Below are 24,149 nucleotides of genomic sequence, written 5' to 3'. Positions count from 1 at the left end.
GGGCAGGGAGGTGCAGGAACTGGGTGGGAATGGCCGTAGGGATTAACACGGCCATCGGAAGTCAATGGATGGGCAAATAACCGAACAACACCTTCAAGCTTTGTGTCCCTGGTCATATGCCATTGCTCCCTATCTGTGCCCTAATACAATCATCTCGCCTTATAGGTGGCTAGCCCAAACTAAATAATTAGGCAATGTACCAAAGAAACATGTCTATTTGGAATGGCGTAGGCTATGCCTCAGTGTAGTGACTTGGCTGCTGCTGGTTGTAGAGCCAGATGGTGTTGCACACCCCGTAGGAAGGTGCTGTCAATGTGGCTCTTAGAGCAATAGTGGCGCTTGAGCTCCTGCTGGATGTCATGGTCAAGGCCGCTTCATTACCCTCTGGGGACCATCCCAGTCTGTTGGCTGGAGCAATGTTGTCTGCGTACTGATGCATTTGCAGCCTTACGCTGCGGGACGTGCACATCTGGTTGTACCCCCACCTCTCACATCTCTCCCACTTTGGCCTCTCTGGCAGCGATAACTTGGGATACCAGTCCCGGCAGACCCTCGCATAGTGTGGATCGCATAGGTGTTAGGTGGAAATGTGCCAACATCAGGTGGCTATTTGTACCCACCTATTAGGTCGTATGTGGGGTGGGCGTGGCCTGTGGTTACGAGGCACCCTTCTTACACGTGTCTTTGTTGGCGGTGTCGCAAGAACATGGGTCCCTGGGCCAATGGATGGTCATGTTGCCAAATCTGCCCGTTGAGCCGGATGGCCACTGATAGCTCGGGGGGCTCCATCATCCACATCCTCTGTGGCGGTACCCTGCAGTGTCCCTGCCACTTCCTCTTTATCCTGCTCAAGGGGCGGCATCTCTGGATCGGTGTCATTCAGGGACCCAGCAGCTGTGTAAAGACTGCATTGGTCACATATCTGTGTTGTGCATTTGTTGTACATGTAACAAAGGTCAACATGCATAAATGCTAATGCACCAAGCATGCTTCTCACTTAGAGTGTTTTAAAGGTGGTGCCTTGATGGTATTACACACAGATCATGAATGTACACTAATAACCCATAGGTCATTGCATTCAATTTACAGTCAGACATGTTTGTAGGGTGTGTTATGTTGGGGTGGGTGCTATGCATGTGGGACTCCATATTATCACCGCAGAAAATTACATTGTGCTCAACAGCCCATGAAGTGTGGTGAATGAGTGTCACACAGTGGTGACATTTATACGGTAACCACACACATATGTAAATGCACACACAAGTCATGATCCATTGGTATTGCTCACCTGGTGGTATTGCAGCTGTGTCTGTTCCCCCAATGCCGACCACTGCCACTGCCACAGTGGAGATCATGGCAGCAACGGCCTCTTCCATTGAGGTCAGGGTGATTTTGCTGGATGGTCCTCCTCCTGTGCCACTGGCATGGCTTCCAGGGGCCAGCATCATGGAGGAGGCCGTAGTCCCCAGACCCGATGCTCTATATTAGGGAATAGTTCTATTTATGGGGATTCTCCTATCCCATTCCATAGGATCCCCTACATTATTTGATTTCTAGGATCCCTGGCTTATTTTTGTAATGAGGCAGACTTCTACTGAAGTCCCTCCGTCACTGCAACCCTTTCCTACTATATGGTCATATGGCTAGATCATGTAGGTCCAAGAACCGAAGCAATTTTGAAGGACCACACTTGGCCCTAGGCGGTTTTATCACACTACTTTGGTTTTGGTGAGTAGGTGAGTGTATGTCTTTCGTAGCCATTGGGGAACTGATTTTTTTAAAGTCCTACTCTCTGCCATTTTGAATTTGGACCTTTCCTTTGTTTGCGGAAACTATGAGACAAGCCTAAAATGGCTGTGGTGCCAACATGTGCCCACTCTAAACCCTGAACCCCTATAGTGAATTGTACTGGTTCAGACCATTCCCATCCAGGACAATACATATACTGTGTTTGTAGACCTTGGTGTTTGGCAGTTTGTATGGCCAGTCTGATTGGCTGGCTGCCCAAACCTTGCCCCTTGCCCCTTGCCTGAGTGCCATTGTGTGTGATTGGAGCCAGTGTTTGCTAAGGCCAGTCCATGAGTGTTTGGGTATATCTATGGGTGATACTGACCCTGCCTTAATTCTGCTGGAATTATCATGCTATTGCTACAGGTTTAGTTACATGTTGCTGGAGGATTTTCCCACTGAAGCTGTGCTGGGGCAATTTTAGCACCAGGTCTGGCTATAATGGCTCGTTCCTGTGTCCTTCCCCTGTGCCTCATTTATGTTTTTGACTCTTGATATCCTTCCTGGGCTGTCTGACAGATTCTGTTTGGTCCTTTGCCTCATATCTCCCCCCAGAGTGCCGTCCTGACTGCAAAGCTAGGACGCTGGCCTGCAAGGCAGTAGAGGATGTCCTTATGGTCCTTCACAAAATTAACCAGCGCCACTACCGCCTCCTCTGTGAAGTTCTTGGCCCGCTGCTCTTTCTTATCTTCGTCATCTTTGTCTCGGGAGGATAGCTCAGGGGCAACGTGCTCGCCTTGGATGCAAGACGACACAGAGCAACACAGGTTCGATCTCCGGATCCGTGCCTAGAAACCTCTGGGTATTAAGCGCGTTATAAATAACCCATCATATCTTATCATCAGCATTCCACTTCCTGGAGGCCATCTCAATGTGCTTGATGCAAGAGGATGTAAAGTTGTGGCCTGCCAGTATTCTCTGCAGTGTTTCTGTGAACTTCCTGGTTGTCTCGACTTTTTATTGCAAATTGCGCCTTTTTTTGCCTCATCTCATGTGATGCGCACATTTTCGGGTGCATCGTCATACGTTCAACATCATTTGCACCTGTTTTAGGATCATCTCACTAATTGTGCCACGAACATGCCCATTCCATGTACCATTATTTGCACCTTTATTTGCGCACATTGCACTCCCTTGCACGAAGCAAATGTTTTGATTCATTTGAAAGTATAAATAATTGCCTGTTCATAGAGACTAGCAGAACATTGTTGTGCTACCCGTCCTGCCACCCTTTTATGCACAGCTCACCTTTGTGAATGCATATTTAGCAGAATCGGCATCTCTGATAGCCGTTTTAGTTGCACTTTTCACAAATGCTCCATTCTTTGAGATTTGGACCCTAAGAATTTAGAATAGAAGTGCTCCATGAAGCACTATCAGACAGTAAAATGTTACAACTTGATCAGATTTTGCATATTTGTACAGGGAGTGCTCTATCAAGGAAAGTATTCGACAATTTTAAAGCACAGACATCGGCCAAAACATGGTAGGATTCAAATTCCACTTTACAATGTGGATGATTATCTGTAAGTACCCTTAATTGCTTCTTCTCAGCTGCACCCTCACCATGCTCTTCTCATGCTATCTCCTCCTTTCCCTTCTACTTCTCTCTTCACTTTCCTCTGCTCAGAACCATCTCAATTCTCTCCTCATTCCCATCATCTCTTCTCCTCAACGCCACCTCTCTTCTTGCTCCACATCTCTTTCTATTCATAAAGCCTACTCCAACCCCAACTTCCATTACACATCCTCTTCTCGCATCTACCCCCAGCGCCTCTCTATTTCTAAGACTCATCATCGCTATGCTTTTACATCTTACTCTCTTTCTATTGCTTTTTGGAATCCACAGTCTGTCTGCAATAAAAACTCCCTTACCTCTGACTTTTTCTTTTCTCATTCTCCTGCTCTTGACCTGCTCTTGACCTCATTCCCTTACTGAAACCTGGATCTCTCCCTCTGACTCCACACCTTGGCTGCCCTTCATGACCCTGCGTACACCTTGACACACCCTCTGCGCCTCACTGGCAGTGGTGGTGGGTGGTGTGTAGGACTGTCTTCATCTTCCAAATCTGCTATTGCTCCTACTCCCCTATCTCCTGCTAATTCTCGCTCATTCGAACACAATCACTGTCCCCTATGGCATACATATTATCTCTCTCTATCTGCCACTTGGCGGGTTAGGTAAATTCTTCGACCACCTCTCCCAACTAATTCACTCTCTCCTTCCCAACCACCACCTCATTGTCATTGGTGACTTCAGCCTCCCCGCTCTCTTTGCTGGTCTATCCACTGACTTTAACTCTCTTCTACTTACCCACTCACTCTCCTCTGTGCACTCTATGCCACTCTCTGTCCACTCTCTGCCTCCCTCCTACAAACTCCCTGACTACTTCTCTGGCCTACTACCTCCAAAGTTGGCGGCGTCGCATTCATCGCTAAATCTGCCCTCAGCATCAGGCAGGCTCCTATCCGCTGAACACTTGTTATTCAAACTGCCCCTATCACCTTCACAGACCATCACAGCCCACCTGATCTACACACCCCCTGGACTACTCTCTTCCTTCGAAGAAGATTTATCACTTCCGCTGTCCAATAATGTCAAACTTAGCACACAAACCCTCCTCCTCGGAGACTTCAACCTTGGGCTACATGACATCAACGGACAAGAACGCAATTGAGATTAGCAATAGCATAACCAATCTAGGCCTCACCCAACAACTTCCACAATCTATGCACTCCAAAGGGCGACAACTAGGTAGGATCACTGATTGCAACTGCAATACCTCTATCACTTCTAACCATCCTCTCGCCTGGACCGACCATCATTCTCTTCCCCATTCCTAGAAACATCCCCAACCACGAGAAAATCATAGCCCCCCGCCCCCGAGATTAGCAAGAAATACACGAAACATAACAGCCCTCAACATACTCCTACTTCTACAACCTCTCTTGCAGGCGGACATTGCCCTTGAGCCTAACGAGGACCCTACTCATCTGGTTAACCTCTACAATACTACCCTGCTTAACGCCATCAACAAAATAGCACCTCAAAAGCTTTGCAAAGCCAAACCCCTTGCCCACCTAAATACCTGGTTCACCCCACAACTGAAAATACTGCGTAAAAACAAAAGGGAAGCTGAAACCAGTTGGAAAAATGTCCCATCAGCTCCTAATAAAGAAAACTTCCTAGCAGCATCTGTGACCTACAAATCTGCCATTTTCCTAGCCAGATCCAAATCCTATAACGACCGTATTCAAAACGCCAAATCTAATACCAAAGAATTGTTCAATATTCTCAGAGAATTAGAATCACCCACACCTCCCCCGACTACCTGCGCCAAGGACGCCACCTGGTGTCAGAACATCCAAAAGGCGATGTCAGACAAAATTGAGCTCCTACAAAGGAAAATCGAAATCAAAAAAGCAAACTTATCAAACAACCCTCCCGCACCTACAACTATCACACCACACCCTGCCCAACCCGACTTATTCAGATTCACCCCCACTCAGTGTCAAATAAGTAGAAGAAGACATTTTCCCTGCACCTATCATAAAAGAAACAGCAAAGAAGATCGCCACATTTGTCACTTCTCTAATCAACACCTCCTTCAAGTCCAATACTACCTCTACGAACCCCAAGAACGCATGGGTTATGCCACTTCTTAAGAAACCATCCCTTGATCCCAATAACCCCTTCCACTACAGACCTATCACCACCGTACCCTTTCTCCTGAAGATCATGGATAGAGCAGCCTACCTGCAGATCCAGCACCACCTGGAAAGCAAGAACCTCCTAGGGCTATGCCAATCAGGATTCCGTCTTCGACACGGCACTGAAACAACCCTGATATATCTAGTAACCCACACTGAGAATATCAAGGACTCAAGCAACCTTGCCATCCTTCTTTTATCAGCAGCATTTGACCTGGTCGACCACAAAACCCTTTGTAACCACCTCACCTCAGAAGCCCACTTTTCCAAGGACGCCACCTCCTGGATCCAGTCATTTCTGAACAATAGAACAACCAGAGTGTTTGCACCTTCTGCTTCGGCACCCCCAGAGACGGTCACATGCGAGGTCCCTCAAGGCTCATGTATCTCCCCCACACTCTGCAACATATTCACTAAACATCTTTTTGACAAACTTGACCACCTGGGCATCTCATACACCAATTACGCTGACCACACACAAATTCTCATACACTTCACAGGCAACCACGACAAAGACTCACAGTGACTCAATGGCATTTACCTTATCATCCAAGATTGGATGGCACAACACGGGCTCTGCCTCAACGACGACAAGACTGAGCTTCACCTAGTGTGTCACGATCCATGCCCCTGACTCCCTCAGGTATAACAGCCCCCTGGCAGCAGTGGGGCTAAAACCCTTCACACTGGCCCCAAGGGCCTTAAAACTCCATCAGAAACATACATGGAGTCAGTCCTGGCGCCTTTGGAGCCAGGCACATTATCAGGAATAAAGCAATACCAGTTTTGGACCTTAACCCAACTTGGAGGCCTATTACACAGCTCAGTTCTTTATAACCAAGCCATGCGGTATAGTGTTTTGGGTGTGGCTGGGCCTGGAACTACTTGGCCTGGAACTACTTTACCTGGGCCACTTAAACCTCACCCAAACAGCAGAACACGCTTCGCGTTATTCTGCACTCCTGCAGCGTAACGCTCACTGTATCCAGCTCTTGCTCATCTGCTTCTCCGGCGGCCCGATCCTGAAACCCTATATCCAGATTCCATTAATAACCTGGAAGAACAAGAACAGCATTAGCAAGCAAGAACACTTACCTGTGAAGTAACCGGTCTTGAATCCATCCTGCGCTTTGCTTACCTCGCCCAGCTCTGGAGTTCGCCGCAACCTGCAAAGGTAAAGAAACAAGGACAGCATTAATAACAATTCTTACCTGGGAAAGCAGCGAGTCCTGGCAGCACCCTGCGCTTCTCTTACCTTGCCCATCTCCAGGTTTCGCTGCAACCTGCAAGGGAGAAGGAACAAGGTCAGCATTAACAAAGCACTTACCTGGGCAAGCAGCGCTTCGATCGCTCATCACACCGCAACATTACCGCAACCTGTACAAAGAAGAGAAGAGAACACAGGTTAGCAATTAACACCAATAAACAGCGCATCAATAACTCACTGTGGTCTTCGCCATCGGCGTGGCAACTCCGAGATCGCAACCATCCCTGTGAAAACAAAAAGAGACATTGTTAGGGAACAGCGTAGTGGAGCAAGACGCTGAGAAGACAGAGTAAATGGAGGGAAAGAAAGAGACAGAGTAAAGACGGAAAAGACATTATAACTCACCTGGAAGACAGCAAGCAGAGTCGGAGTCACAGCCGGTCTGGACCCGACATAAGGGAACACGGACCAGTGAAGCAACTAGGTCCACGGACGCCCGCACCAACCACGCACCCCTGCACAGAGACGCAGGACAGAGAGTTCAACGCACAAAAACCTAAGGTGAGCAATAACCCCAAGGGAAGGGATTTGGACCAGAGGGAGGTGGAGTCCACCCATCACAGAACCAGTATCTTAACCCTCCATTCTCCTGTTAAAGGTGCTACCCAACGTCTGGCACATAACCAAGCAGAGAGGAGTCCGGGAAAGCGCTTAGACCTCCATCCAGTATCGTGGCGCCCCGTGGATACCAGGTGAGCGTAACAGAACGCGAAGACTCAATTAAAACATCCACCTGGGCGTCATGGAAACATCAGAGACTGACCAACTTGCCCAGTTACTGGGAGAATTACGGGCCGAGGTGCACGCCGCCCGGCAAGAAACCAACGCCCTTAGGAGGGAGTTGATTGTCATCAAGGACCGCATCGATGAATTAGCCAGACAATTGCTCCAAACACAGGCTGGGCAGGTGTCATAACCCCTATCCAAAACCCCCACTGCCAAGTCAACCTGCCAGGCAAGGTCAGGGTTGGGGGTTCCATTAGGGACTCAGAGGCCATACATCCTCTTCCAAGACTCTCTTGGAGTCAGTCCTGGCGCCTTTGGCGCCAGGCTCATATTCAGTATGGAGAAAATCTTTGAATGGAGACTACTTTTCTTTGGGCCTACAGTCAACATGGAGGCACCCACATAGCCTAGTTCCCAAAAACTAAGCTATGCGGTATAGTATTTTGGGTGTGGTAGCCTGGGACTACTTTACCAGGACAACTTTACTGGGAGGCTATTTAAACCACACCCAAGCAACAAAACATGCTTTGCGTTATTCTGCAGCCTGCAGCGTAACGCTCACCGTGCCCAGTGTCCTGATGCCAGCAGTTCTTGGAGCAACGAGCCTGCAGAGGGGAAAAAGAACATCATTAATAGAATCTTACCTGCGAACTCCATCCTGTCATCCACCCGACGTTCATTCCTGATTCTGCTTACTTGTGGGCCGGCTATCAAACGAACTGCATCTTCTGGGCACCGCATACTTACCGGAACGAAGCGACCTGAAAAGGAGAGAGAGAAAGACAACATTAGTGAATGCATCCCGGTTTAACATAAGCAACAGATATCACGAGAACCTCACCTGGCTAGTTGCCTCTTGGCTGGCATCATTCCGGAACACCACGCCCCCCGGAGCAGAACATTGCAAACTGTAAGGAAGAGGAAACACAGGTTAGCATATACAAGGCGCCGCGCATAGCACATTACTTACCGGATTGCAGCGCACATCTCAAGCCATCCATTACCGGCAAGTGCTCGATCCACTACCAGCATGACATGCCGAATCTCCCGCTAGGGAGAAAGAAAAAGAAATTAACCACAAAAGGAAAGGAAGGCAAGAACAGCATTATATACTAAGACCGCTAGGCAGCAAGACCTACCTTAAAGACACTTGAACGGGCTTGCACCAGTGAAGTAACTTGGTTGCCCACCCCCGCTCGAGACTACGCACCCCTGCCAAAGAAGGCAGGATGGAGAGCACGCCTTATACTGGAACAAGGTGAGGAGAGGGCCTAAGGGTCGAGTCCAAGGGAGGTGGGGAGGGACCTTACCTGAGTTGACCAGTCTTGAACCCAGCCCTCCTGTAATTTCAGGCTCGACTTCCATCGAAGACACCACCCGGGATCGGGGAGAGGGTTCCAGGTGCATATCAACCATCCAGGGCAGAGTGGCGTCCCCATGGATACCAGGTGAGCGCAACAGCAGCTCCGTTGCCAGGAAGTATTCCGTCGGTTCCAGCCACATCCGTCAATCCAGTGCAGATGGTCCTCCCTGGGGCAGTTCCTTTGGCCCCACCGGAACGTTTTATGGGGGACCCAAGAAAATATGCAGTATTCATGAACCAGTACAGCCTCCATTTTCTTTGTAGACCCGGAGCCTTTCCTAACGATCAGTCTCGGGTTGCCTTCATTCTGTCATATCTGAGTGGCAGTGTCGCGGATTGCTCCATACCGTTAGTAAGCCAGGATGACCCACTCCTGCAGGATTTCAGGGGGTTTCAGCAGGAGATGGAGAAACCGTTCGCCCGACATACCCAGGGCCAAGCTCTGGATAACGAACTTCGGTCCCTCCGCCAAGGCAGCCAAGATTTGTTAACATATCTCGCCACTTCTAACAGACTTGTCGTTGAAACTTGGTGGCCTGAGGAGAAACGAACAACGTTATTCCATCGAGGATTACGAGGGGAATTGAACGGAGATTCGGACTGTGTATGTACGCTCAAAGGAGAACAGTCTGCGTTCATCAGAAAACACTTCGGAACCCATGCAAATTGGGCGGAGAAAGAAGGAGGAAAATAGGAGTCAGAAAACTTTCAGGCCCAGCAAGCGTAGAGGTCCGTTTGTCGAGGGAAGGAAAAAAGCCGCAGACCTCACACCTTGCCCTGCCTGTGATTTTGATCAGTCACCAACAACCGTCTCGGATGCATGCTGTGGAGGCATATATAGACAGCGGAGCCGTTGGTAACTACATAGAGCAAGGCCTGGAAACAAGGATGGGGCTTCCCCTCTGTCAGAAAACAACTGAGAAGGTCTCCACTGTTGAGGGCACAGAGATAGCTTCTGGACCTGTAACTCAACGCACAGCAGAATTGACCCTTCTGTGCCAAGGCGGACATTGGGAAGCCATTGCCTTCGACCTTATCAAGGCCCCTCAGTTCCGGGTGATTCTAGGGATGCCGTGGTTGGTGGCTCACAATCCTAACATTGACTGGCGAGCCAAAGAATTAGTCTTCTCCAATGAGTGTTTTCATGCATGCTACCAAGTGGAAATGCCATCGTCTGACCCAGTGACAGCTGTCCAAGATAAAGAGGCGTTGGTACTAGGTGTAACAAATACACTACCAAGCGAATACCATGATTTCCAAGACGTTTTCCAAAAAGAACAGGCTAATACCTTACCCGCTCACAGGCCATATGACTGTTATCAAAACTATCCATTGACTCAAACCACCCCACCTATCTGCTCATCGCACTCCCTACTCTCCTCCTCTCTCATTAAAATCATCCTCAGCTCACCTCCTTGCCACCACTTGAGCTCTCTCTCTCTCTCTTTCTTCTCGCTCCCATTCTCTGGAAAGCTCTTCCTCTCCCTTTCCGTGCTACTCCAACTCTACCACTATTAAAATCCAACCTCAAAGCTCTCCTTTCAGAAGAACTTGTTTCCTTGCACTCTATGTTACTGTATCACCCTGTTTCCCTCTCTCCCTACCCTTTATGGACAACCCAACAGCACTTTCTGTCACCACACTATCTGCAATTCAGCACTTTCTCCACCATCCCATTCCTATGTCAATCTGTCCTGTCCTCGTCCCTAGCTTATGTTTCCACCTTCCCCTGCAACATCTGGTCTTCAAGTGACATTCTCTCACCCCATTGTAACGACACATGTCCCGCGCCCTGTTTTCAATGGTAAATTGTGTAAGCATTTTACTGCCAAAATTGCATAGCTTTCCCTGTGATTATTTATAAAAAAATATTATTAATTATTTTGGCGCACCGTTCTAGGCCTCCCTAAGTCAACATCAGCCCCCTTGATCAGAAGAGAGCTTGGCCTATTATCGTTGGAAGGGACCGTGGAAATCAAATCGATGATACTGTACAGGAAGTTGCTGCTTTCGGACTGCCCTCATGTGCTGGCTATTGTACGCACGGAACTATTGACACCTTCCCCCTCTGTGCTAAAATCCTGGGAAATGGCTCGCAAAAAGAAGCTCGTGGAAATAAACTCTTCGGAGCAGGATCTTATCGGCAATACGCTAAAAATAAAAAGGAAAATCAGTGAGCTTGACTGGATTGAAACCTTGAACATTGCTTCTAAAGCAAAATCTGTCAGTCATTTGCCTTCCTATCAGAACAAATTAAATACTGTACCGAACTATTTGAGCAAGTTCCCAAATAAAGCAGCTAGAAACTTGTTCTTGAGAGCGCATCTGAACCTACTGTCGACAAATGAGATCTTAAAACTCAGAGGACAAAGTAACTCGAACACGTGTCGTTTTTGCAAAAACGAGACACACGTAGAAACCATTCGCCATCTTCTTTTAAATTGCCCCGGAACCAGAGCCGTAGGCGAGAAATTTCTGCTACCACACCTTTCTGCATCTTATACCAGGGAAGAAGAAACGTGGTGGACACGTTTGATGTGCGGAGAAAGAAATACCTGGACTATCGCCACTACACAGACTCTGAAGTTTATTCTATCTCTCTGAAAACCCCTTTCTTCTCTCCTCAACTTTCAGCCCTTAGCTCTACTCTGATTCTTCACTTCGTTTTGATTTCGATCTGTTGTAAAAATCATTAATTTGATTAAATCAACTAAATAAAAATAAAAAAAATAATAAAAAAATAAATAGTAAATAGTTCAACCTCAAAAACTTTTAAAAAAAAAATAGTGCAGAATAGTGAATCTTTCGGTAATCGGTAATTTAGATGGTAATTGCAAAATACTGTTGGGATTATCATTCAAAGTATTCAGTGTTTGGCGTATTACCTTTGGTAGAGGTAAAAGATCTCTGGCCGATTTTGCTCACAGCCCATGAGGCAAACATTCCAAATTGGCCCCAAACCTTTCTTTAAAAAAACATTTATTCTGTACTCACTTCCCTTCAATACAATAAATCAAGTTTTTAGAATGACTCATGATAGGGGGTGAAAATGTGGGAATCTTTTATGCCCCTGTGACCCATCTAACACGTAAATGGGTCATTATAAAGCCTTTTATTTTACATTGTACTAATTTGAAAATGTACAGTAGTGATACCAACAATGACTGCACATTATCCATTTACACCATCACATTGGAGGTGGAAATTGACCCAAAACAATACAAAAAATGACATCAGAGGTTACCCGTGGTGGCAGAGATGGACCAGAAAAGCACTTCGACCAATGGTGAACTCTCAAAAGTGCAGATTTGCAGAAATACTAACAGCAGAGCCTCGGGTGGTATTTCTGGAAAACAAATTCAGCCTAACTTGCAATGATCCCCTTTTTTTTAAACAAAATTCCAGAAAGCCTCAGCAACATGAATAACATTGAGATAAAGATGCAAACTCAATGCTCATAGCCCCATAGACAAGAGAGAAGTGTTTAAAACAGTAAATCAGCACAGAGGTTTTCAGGGAAACTGCGATGGTTGTTATGGCTCAAGCAATTCTCTGTGTGGCTTTCCCACATGAAGGGCCTGATGCTGAGCTCTGCCCGAATGCTGTGCTCTAACGACCTCCTTCCACGGCCATTTTGAGGGTGAAGAAAGGAGTGGCAGAGAGGTCTTGCGACAAGAGTCCAGCAAAACAATATAAAGTAAACGCAAAAGGATCAATGCATGATTCCTGTGCGGCGAGCATCCCTGGCTGAGTGTCTGATTTGGAGGCGCAGGGTAAAAAGGGAAAGTGCCGTTTCTCAGATCAGGCAATTCATAGTGCACTGACCCGAGAGTGGCGGTAATAAAGCAAGTCTCCCATTCATGCAAAGTTGTGATTTGTGGCATAGCAACAGCTTTGCCAACCACCTCATGACTAAGGAAAGGGCTGACAGGGACTGTATTCTGAAGGCAGAGAACCCTTTGAGTACCTGCCTAAAGAGGCGTGAATTAACGGTCTCTATGAGGTGTTGTTCATGAATAGAAAACATCTTGAGCTGCCTGTGAAGTGATAAAAGTGTCATTCTCAGTTGGAACGACACTTTTCTAGTTTGCTGCCTATTATGTGCCCGTGTTAACATAGCTACAGAATGTGGAGCAAATAGCAAAAGTGTCCTTCCTCCACGAAATGAAACTTTTGCTGAGATCCAACGCAGACACTGCAACACCCGTTTTCCCGCAGCATAAGGACGTGGTACTCACGTCATTTGACGCACCCGCATTTGGAGGCCTGATTCTAATACTGTTGGCAAAGACACATTTCTACAGGGCAAAAAGTGTTGCTGAGCTTGCAGATCCTCTGCCGCACTTTCTGTACTGTAGACATATGGCGCTGACCAATTGTAAAGAAAGCCTATTTTCTACAGGCTAAGGTGGTTGTCCAACATAGGGCCCGCGGTCCACAATGTGGCCCTCCAAGCCATTTGATGTGGCCCACGAGGCTCAAGAGAGTCCGTGGACCTGATTAATTAATTTATTTCTGCAATGTTGGTTGGGTACCGATGTGGGGAGGACTGTTACTGCTCTGGTGACCCCTGCAAGGGGGCACCAGAGGCAGTTACAGGCCTCAGCCATGGCCCAGTTTATTTATGTTGGCAATGTTTGTTGGACCTGTGTCTTGTGCCCGATTCCCACTTGTCGGCTACGAGGAGCCATCGTGAACCACACACTATGCCCGGTTTGCCACTCCGCATTACATGGGTAGAGGAAGGAGATGGCCTGTTGTGGTTTGGCCAACTGGAAGCCTGACCGCAGGTAGAGGTCCTAAGAGGGAACAATGCGAACACGGTTTGCAGCAAACGTACCCATGCCCTTTCCTGGGCACGTGGAGGCTGGGCATGGGGACCCTGGCCCTAAATGCTGTTGGGTAAGCAGAGGCTGGATGTACCTCTTACGGGGCATGTGGCGGTAGGCCATCCGCATGGAGTCTTGCATTACCGGGTGCTGGCCACATCTTCTAGAGTTGGGAAATGTGGTGGATCCACAGTTGCCTCTGCCAGGTTTTAGCTTCAGACCTTTTCGCCCTTTCACCAGCACTACAGGCCCAATGTGCTTCGAAGGGCAGGCTTGAGCAATTCTGTTCAGATCAGATCTCTGTGGGGAGGCCCAGCTGATTAATTAATTTATTTCTGCAATGTTGCTCAGATACAGGTACCCGACCAACATTGCAGAAATAAATACATTAACCGGGGCGTGGCCGCATTGGCATCACCATTAACACAAAAGTAATGAATGTGTATTGCAGAGATACACTGGCATATGTATTGGACACACTGCACATGCTCAGGCAGCATCAATCATGCTTTGTACAGGACAATGCTGGCCTAAATTGGGAACAGCCAGCATAGACATGTTGTTACAGAGGCATATTTTGGGCACAACCAGCAAGGCAATGTGTTACATTAGTGACCGTGTTGTCTTACACTGTGGACACAGTGATCATTAAAATGTGTTGTGTTCTACAATGTTCATGTCTGCTGTTAGTGACATGGAATGTACATGTTCCCCTTTAGAACTGATTGTAAACTTATGGCTTTTTGGTCACTTTTCCTGCTGTAAAATGCACCATTTCAGCCCCATATTTGGAAAAAGAATCTTGGGGGCGACGCGCCCAAACCCTCCCAAGATCCTTATAGATCCCTCGCTGCGCTCGCTCACCCCCACAATTTCAGAAAAATATCAACACATACACACTGGAAGATATCACAAGAAACTAACCTTTGATCACTGCCCCTAACACAAAAGGCTATCTTTGGGACTGCATGGCTATCACTGCCTGGGATGCTATGCTGTCAAAGGTCAAACACCATCGCTTTTTAATATACTGCTTGGGTGAGGTTGTTGACTTTTGGCTCGCCGGCCCACCGGGTAACAACAAGGTAATGCTTCAGCCCCACATTCAAAAAGGTTGGACAAGCCTGGCAGCGCTAAGCATTTGGACCGTCTGCTTACTATGCGAGAAGTCTGCCATCTTGTGATTTTTTTGCGTAATTTCTTTTTTAACGCAAAAGCTATTGCTTTGTAAGGGATGCTGCTTCTTTTATCCAGCGTCGACAGCTCACAAGGTGCTGTAGATGATCCCTTTTGGTTGCATGGCTGTATGCAAAAGTGACGCTTGGTATGCAGAATCAGCTGGCACCGAAGGCCCAATTTTAAGGTGCACGCAAAACAACACTTTTCTAAAAATGCACACTCTTCAGGAATGGACCCTAAATCGGTGTCCTTCTTTTAGATTTCTAGCTGTACCTGTGACTTGAGGGCTGATTCTGAGCTTGCGCTAAAAGTAGTGCGGAAAGCCAACATTCTCCCCTCCCGTTTCCATCACCACCATTTGGAGGTGGGTGGAAGTATTGGAGATGAGATGTGCTTTCCTGCAGAAACAGCTGAAAAAATCTCTTGTGGAAAAAGCTGCTGCTACAGTGGCAGTGAGAGCATTTCTTTAAAGACTGCCACTTTTCTATTTTGCAAAAGTGTCCTTAAGCTTTTGACAATTTAGAAAAGTTGTGCTGCAGTCTGGGAAATGCTATTTTTAGACAGGGAAAAGGGTGCAGTAGAGGATAACGACGCCTCACCAGAGGTGTCGTAGTTTATCTCCTTTTTGTTACATGCAAAATCAGTGCTTTCATAAGGAGAATCCCCTCCCCCCGGGCTGATTCTGAGGTGTGTGCAATTGTAAGCAAGTGTTCCTCCATGAAGGAGGAACACTTTACTTACAAACACCATATTCTAATGAAGAATGAATGTGGTGCAGGGACCTGAAAGCTTCGGATGTTGCACGTGCCTGATTTATGGCTTGACACCAGCCCTAGCAACCATCAGGTCAGGAATGCAGGGCAGCCTTCTCCTCCCAGCAGCACTGGAGTCACACACCAAAAAAGGAGTACAAATATGGTACCTTTGAGGTGCCGTTTAACTCCACTGCACACTTTTTCCCTTTATAAACAATGCATTTCTTAGCATGAAGAACCAGAACCACTTTTCTAGTGTAATAAAAGTTTAAGAAAACTTTCTTAAACTAGAAAATTGTCAGTCTATTAAGAAATGCTTGCAATGTTACTGGAGCACATGTTTCCCCCACAACATGTGATTTTAGCAGCTTTTGCTGCTGGGAAGCACATCTCCCCTCCAATATTTCCACAATCCTCAGAATGATGGTGCTGGAAACTGGAGGGAGAATGTTGTATTTACACATACTTTTTTATCACAAGCTCAGATCAGGCCCTCAGTGCCTGCCCTGCATTCTTCATTGTTGCTAAGGTTGTTGTCAAGCAGTAAATCAAGCACATGCAAAAGTGGTGGCTTTGATGACATGCTGCCACATGATCAATTTAACAGAATATGGTGCTTTTAAGGAAAGTGATCTTCCTCCATGGAAGAACAGTTTTCTATGTTTGCATGCACCTCAGAATGAGGGCATGGGTCTCAGTAAGGTAGCGTGTTTAGTTCGGCCTTCCATCTAGTTTCATTTTGAAAACATAGAATATTTCCCAAAAATCGGCATCTGTTCGCTAACAACCCTTTACCTCCATGTCCCTCTTCCTCGTCCCAGTACTAATCATTGAGATACCCACCTCCCACAGGAACCCCTTCTCTCTTTCCACTTTTGTAGTCCTGCCTCCGGGCATAAGAGTCTGCCTCCCCCTAGCCACAACAGTTTTGTTCTTGTTCCTGCCTCCGGCAGGAAAGGGAATCCTTTGGCGGTTCTTCTGCCCCCCCCCCTCTTCAGCATATCTCGGGGAGGCCATGTTCTTCACTTCCGTGAGCCGAACGACCCTCTCCAGGGCAGGCAGTCGTCCGCTCACAGAGGATGCTCCGGGAATCCCCTGCTGAGCAGGCTTTTCCTGTTGAATATGGGTTTAGGCGCGGGTATGCTCCTGCTGCCCCTGCAGAGTTGTGGGTGTCGTTTGAGGGGGCCATCCCAGTCGGAGGCTGCAACGGACCGCAGACTGGGCCCCCGGTATGGAGGTGATGTTGGCCCGGCCAGAGGCAAGAGTGCTCCCTTGCTTGTGTTGTGCTGCTGATGCCCTACTTATAATGGTGTACCATGTGTTGATGCACAGCGCAGACGTCGGCCCCTGACTTGGTGTCTTGGGCGTGGGAGTTGATTAGTAACCCACAGTTCCTGCACTCTCGTCAACTGCTGGGCCCTCGATTTCTACTGGCTGCGTTCTCCTCCTCCTACTCTGCCAACACTGCTTGGGGGCTTGGAGTCGGCCATCACAGGAGCTGACTCAGGTTCCAATCTTATTCCAGTGCTCTGGCCGGTGAGGGCATGAGTGCTGCCATGTCTATGGGCTCTGTCATCGCTGACCAACAGCGCCTTCATATCCATGGGGCTGGCGGACGGCCTCAAGCGGTTGGCCATGGCCTTGCTGGTCCTGTTTGGAGGTTGCTTGCTGTTTCGAGTTTCCCTTGACATTTAGGTTCATCAGATTTCTTGAGGCTGTCATGCCTGCTGGGCAGTTGTGGAGGTAGTCTCCTGCTTCGTCCCGGCCCTCACTCCCGGCTCGGCTTCTGGCTCACTCCAGCTGCCACTTCCTGGGTACCCTGTATGGCGATGCGCCATGCTGCATGCTCTCCAGGTTCTGCTCAATGAGTAGGTCACCAAGAAGGAGCCCTGGGTGGAGTAGGGTCTGGTGGTCTGCTGCATTGTGTTTCAGGTGCCCTAGCCATCAGGGTCTTGCCGACTCTTCCTTTATTTACTGAAAGCACTGCATCTTCCTGTTCAGTCCCAGCACATTCCCAGATGGATTGTCACCAGAGGATTGTTACACTGGTACAGGACCTGGGTTTTTTGGCCTCCTGGGGTCTGCTGGTTGCATATTCCATGTCCCCATCTGGTCGTTACCTCAGGAGTTCCTGCGGTCATCAACACCCTGTGTCTTTGCAAAGGGATGGGGCCGATTTTGGCCATTCTTCTCCTGTGGGGATCCAGTGTTCCCATACTTAGCCAGCTGGCTCGTCAAGGCCCCATCAGAGGATCTCCTGCTTCGGCATGTAGGTTCCACGTGCGCCCACCTTCCTCCTTGGGCACCCTTGTCAACTTGTCAAGGTCCCATCTACAGCCATCCCAAGTCCTTCAGTTTCTCAGGGCTAGGTTCTCGTCGGCAGAGGGTTGGGTCTTGCTTCTGCTCCCCGGGCTCACTGGTTGCGAGACGGCCTGGATCTTCTTTCCAGATTGATGGCTCTAGCCAGGGGCTTCCTGCTGGTGCAGGGGTTCCTAGCGTTTTGCATCTTCTTGGTACCCTGGGCCAGACTTCATCTGTGCCCCCTGCCGCTCCACATTCCCAGGTTTTGGAGCAAATCCTCCCTGGTCTTCGAGGCCCCTTTCGGTAGCTCCAGCTCTTCAAGTGCAGCTTCGGTGTTGGCTCCTCTTGCCCACCTGTTTCTGGAGTTCCCCTCCAGCCGTCCTCTCCACTCCTTGCCACCAGTATTGCCTGCCTGCTGAGATAGGGGGCAGTGGTCTTGGGTTTGATTAGCCAGACACTGTGGTCCAGCCAGGAGGCAGCCGTGTCTTCCATCTGGCCGGTGCTCGTGGCAGCCCTCTGTGCCCTTCTGGTCTTTGCCCCGGTGCTCTGGGGGAAGGTGGTCTTTTTGCATTCGGATGTTACTGCCACAGTGGCCTGTGTCACCCGGCAGGGGAGCTCCCGCTCCCGGACTCTGGGGCTCCTGGCGCTGCAGTTGGGTTCCTAGGCGGAAGCTCTTCTCTTGGCCTCAGCGGCATGTCACGTCTGGGGTCGGGACGCATCTGTGCGGTTCGGCTCATACGGGCATTCCTTCGGTGTACTGCAAACTTTGGGAGGTGGCCTTATGTTGAATCTGCACGGTGCTGGGGTCCCTGGTTCTGGACCCGTTTTCCTCTCCCCTGCTTGAGTGGGTTCCCTGTATCTTCTCCTGGTTTTCCTCCCTGGGGGAACGGGGGTGGATGCCATGTCCACATGTGGCCGGAGGGGCTTCTGTATGTATTCCCTCCCCTCTGCCTCAATCTGTGGGTTTTCCGCAGGCTTCAGGCCTCTCTTTTGCAGGTTGTTCGGGTTGCTCTTCTCTGGCCCTGCAGCTGTTGGCTGCCTATCCTGCTGGTCCTTGCAGTTTCTCCCACCCTTCCCCTCTCCGGGCGGTATGGACCTGGTGCTCTGCCCCAGGGGTGTGGTGGGCCCACATCACTGGAGTGGGGGCCTGGGGTTTGTACAGCCTCACCTGCGGTCCGTGGGGCTCTCGTGGAGGTGGCTTCTTGCATTCAGCGGGTTAGACGTCCTTCCAAATGCGGGCCCCTCAACGACACTGGAGATGTCCTTCTCCCTTGAGTTCGGGGGCTGCAGTTTTGCGGTTTCTCTTGGATGGGTTCGATGTGGGGCTCTCTATCTCCTCCCTCCACATTCTGTCCGCTCCTTGGGCGTCCCAACAGGGGCACCCATCTTGCTGGGGCTGGTGGGATGGCTCCTGATGTGTTCTCATTGGCTGCCCCCAGCTCTGCTTCTGGTGCCCCCCTGGGTTCTCCAGTTGGTCCTGCGGCCCTGCAGTCCCCTCGCTTTGAGGCTTTAGGGAGGTCCTTGTCCCATTTTTGGCTTTGGTCCTGTCTTCTTGGTGGCCTTCCCCTCGTTCCAGAGTTCAGGTGTTATAGGTGTTCTCTCCTGTGGGGCCCCTTCCCTGGGGGTCTCTCCTGATGCCCTGTTGTGTGTAACCCCTCCTTCCTTTCTACCGCGGTGCAGAGGTTTCCAATCTCTCTGGAGTTTGTCCTTCCATTTCCCCCTCACTGTTCTCCCCGCTGCGGGCGTGCTTGGCTTCCTTGGATGTCCTGGTGTGTTTGGCATGGGGCATGGTCTTTCGTTCCTCCTCCAACCTGTTTGTGTGCCTATGCTCCATCATTGGCTGTGTGATGCCTTCTCTCTGGCCTGCTCCTCTGTGGATTCCCCTCTACTGGCTGGGGTACGGGCTCCAGGCAAGGCATGGGTTCTTCCTGGGTGGCAGCCCATGGTGTGTCTGTAGGGGACATTTGCAGGACTGCCACACTGGACTGGCCCCCACGCATTGTTCAGTGCTTTTGCCTTCCCCTTCTCTGCTGGGAGGCTGGGGCTTTCAGGGCTGGGGTTTTCCATGTTGCTCTTCTATGCTGTGCTTGATGATGCTGCTGTCTTGGGCTGGGTGCTTCAATAGGCTGGTGCTGCTCGGCTTGCATGTCGGTTTTGTTCTGGCCCATTCTCTTTGAAGTTGGTATACCTCAATGATTTCAACTGGGGTGTGGAAGAGGAACGTAGAGGTGATGCCTGGATTACTTACGAGTAATCTTCATTACTCATAGTCCTACTCTTCCTCGCCCCAGTACAGTTTTCCCAAATCCCCCTCCCCTGATGTCGAATGGGCTGTCAGAATCCGCCTTGCCCTGCTGAGACGGTTCTTCCAGGGCAGTTGAACTCGTATTGTAGGCAACGAGTTCTTCCTACCAATGTAGCCCTCTGGATTATATATGTTACATACAGAGGAGTCTATTGCTTGGAAGAAGGGACACAACACGAACACCTGGGTGGCAAGGAAAACAATACAATGCGATCAATGGAGTAGACAATAACAAAAATCAGCTCCCAGAAATTCAGACAAGTGTAAAGGCTAACCTACGAGGTAATACGAGAGGACTCTAGGAGAGAAGAACCTCCTTCAGCAACTCCTTCTGGAACGTGATTGGTGTATCTGCAAGCAAATACACAGTCAGAATTTACTGCTACTATAACAAGATGGGGATGACAAGGGAGTGCAGGAGGTAATTGGCTTACCGTGTAGAGAGTCCGGGATGGCAGGGAACTGTGGTTAGTTCAGTGCGTGGCTCCAGAGAAACAATACAACCAGACTGTCCCGACAGCACGAGGACGCCTATGCACCGGAGTAGCAGACAGTCTCTACTCCAGAAAAGCCACCTAACCCGCCGGCACGCGGGCGTTTAACGGCAGTGGAATGCACAAATCCAAGTCTCTAGTCCATGCGCGGATACCAAGGGTACCAGTGTAAGCGTCCTGCATTGAGGAAATCCAGGCGAAAATTGAGTCAGTAACAGGCAGGCAAGACCGTAGACAAAAACGTGAAGCAAAGTAATCCAGAAGCGCTCCAAGTCAGAGTTACCAGTAGCAAGAAGCAATCCGTTGAGCAATGGAGTCCAGGAGAAGCAAAGGTCGGTATCCAAGTATCAATGAAGCAGGCAAAGGGAATAGACAAGGCAAGGTCAAAGGACAGGAAAGGGTGCGTTAAACAGGTAATCCAAGATCAAAAGTCAGCAAGAAAGCAAAACGTACTTCACGCAATCAGAATCATATGAAAATCGGATGGGTGGAGCCTAAATACCTGTAGTAATGATGACCTCCAGTATTTCAGGTAGGTTCTTAGTCTCTTTATTGTCCTTGTCCTGTACTCCTCCACAAGACAGGGGATGGTAGGGGACACAAGATCACAAGGGAAACACCGGGCTCACCCCCACACCCATCTTCTCTGCTCACAGCTTTTTCTCTCTCTGACCAACCGTCACCCAGCAGAACACTTCCACCACAATATTCCACTAGCAGGTGACCTCACACACACTGCTCAGTCAGCTACTATGTAAGCCAGATTACACACCTCTCCCTCCCTAAGGAAACACAAAAGAATGACCAAGGTAACGTGACCAGCACCAAACCTTAAACATCCAACACAACACAGTACCAGAAATTCCGCAACACAGCGGCTGCCTATGCACAGAACCCCTGGCAACTTCAATTAATAGGGACCACACAAAAGGAAACCATTCACAGGGCAAACCGGACCAAATAGAAAATGCCAATGGCACGCAAACGCACAATACAACTCACCAATCCCTCGGTCAACACCTGGAGGCTTCAAAAATAATAAACAGAGCACTTACGCCTGTCCTGAGCTGCCCCTCAGGACCTAGAGCTGCCACCCCTAGCCAAACTATTGTTAGACCACACTAACACAACTACCTAACCGAACCTAACCTCCAACGCACTTAACACCTTCCACTCCGGTCTGCCCCCCCGAAGTCTCAGAGCTGCCCCTCTGAGCACAAACCAACCGCCCCCAAAGGAAGCAACAACAAATGCCCAGCAACAACCGAGGGACCCAGGCAGCACAACCCTGACCGCAGTATAAGGAAGAACCACATCCCAATACTGCTCCTCTGCCACAAAACCGTTAGCCATTCCTCTTTCTACAAAACACCATTTTTGAAGACACCAGGAGTCAACCTGATATACCAAACTCGGAATCCGGAGGTAAACTGGCAAGGTTAAAAACCCCAACCCATAGTGACCTACCTCAGCCCTTAGACCAAGCACTACGGATGACATGAAAATTCAACACAACTCAGGCATAGCGACCAGACTGAAGTTAAAACAACACGCTATGAAAATACACTGCAGAAAAACAACTGCCCTGAGAACAAGACCCACGCCAAAAGTGAACAACCCTGATGACACATCAGGCACTAATGACCACAACACGAATGCCAATAGTGACCTACCCTGCTTACACATCAGGCACTAATGACCACAATACCACACCAAAACCACCACATAAACTCCAACCACACACTCAGGGATAATGCACAACTGGGACCAAAAATAACATAGCAACCTACCTTGGGACCAAACCAGGCACTATGAAACCACAGATAAACATTTCCCGAGATACACCACGAAACACACTGACTTACCCTGGCCTAAACCGGCACTACATAATAGACAACAATCCAATGCGTACAGGCACACCAAGTACCCTAAACACAACACATGGGCACTACCTCTCAACCTATGACCATACACACAACGACCGCTACAGCACACATACCAGGCGCTAAGAACCCAATGCACTAAACACAACATGTTTCCACAGGTGCGCCAAACTACTTGCATGCACCCATTCACCGCACTCACACCCCAACACTGAACATTAAGCATGCACAAAATGACATTCTGATAACATTGCACAATAAACATGAAAGTTGAATGCAGGCATCATGAAAAGCACATGTTCAAAGCTGCAAACATTGCATAATACATGTGAATAAATTGGATGATGACCCCCCAGCACAACCCACAGATGAAAAACCGGCATGAACTTGTGGGCACCAAGAAATGTCAATGATGCATGAAAGTCAGTGTTCCAAATGACGAAAGTCATATCAATGCATTTTCTTCCATGAATACGTTCAAGTCCACACTCCTTGGGGTTAACATTACCCATCCTTAAATGAAACAATTGCAATGGCACTAGACATTTGCAGAATTCATTACATTACACATTTGTAGAATTAATTAGATTACAACACCCCCCCTCGCTTCACCAGGGAGTTGCAAAAGGGAAAACACTGAGCCCCTATACTCACGGTTCTACTCTCCCACGAAAGGCCACAACAAAGGACACCACAGGGGACTAACAACGGCCTTCAGTAAGACCCCTATTCTACTGTGGGGACCTAAATGGGGACACTAGGCACCTGTCCCTCTAACATGGGCCACAACATATACTCACTCGTGCCCACACATACGGCCCAAAACCCTGACCTGATATGAAAGTTCCATGGCCACACTGCGCAGCAGGTACGTTCCAAAATCCATTAGCGCAGACACAAGACAAGCTCCATATGCCCAATACGGAATGGCGAACGTGAGTAACGTACTCCTATTTCTCCAATCCTTTCCTGGGTATTGTTCGTCAAAGCAATAAAAACCGGGGAATCCCACTGATACTCTTTACCTCAGGCGCGTTGTTAACCACTTCTGAAACTTGCTGGACAACTGTCCCACAGTCAATGAACACCAGGCATGATCCAAAACTCCTCTGCCCTGTGTGAGAGCAGCAACCTTGTTGACGTTCGTACAGCGTACAACTAGCCTTGACGCGCAGGAAAAATAACATCCACTGCACACGTGACCAAACAGGAACACCTCTGCCTGCAATGATGTTACCAAATCACGGAGACGCCGTCCAAACAACTTCACGGGCTGCATGTTAACCCCTTCCAAACCGGCACTTACACCTTCCGAGCACCGAGGGCAACAGCACCATTTTCATTTTTTTACGCACTCCCATCTCTAAGGTAAACTGACGAGAGGTGCCAGCAACCATGTCCAGACCCACGCGTAGAGGGCAATACTCCACCCAACAACACAGCGGACAGCGTAAACTCGGCAATGTCGCCGCAGTAACATGCAGACACTTTTCCCAGGACGACTCCTTGAAGACAGCATTCCAGGGGGTAAACCACCCCCCCCCCGCA

Source organism: Ambystoma mexicanum, chromosome 1q (genome assembly GCF_040938575.1).
Source record: "Ambystoma mexicanum isolate Mex_15411 chromosome 1q, UKY_AmexF1_1, whole genome shotgun sequence".
NCBI classification, from domain to species: Eukaryota; Metazoa; Chordata; class Amphibia; order Caudata; family Ambystomatidae; genus Ambystoma; species Ambystoma mexicanum.
The sequence above is the reverse complement of the archived record's forward strand: the minus strand, read 5'-3'. Positions refer to the sequence as shown.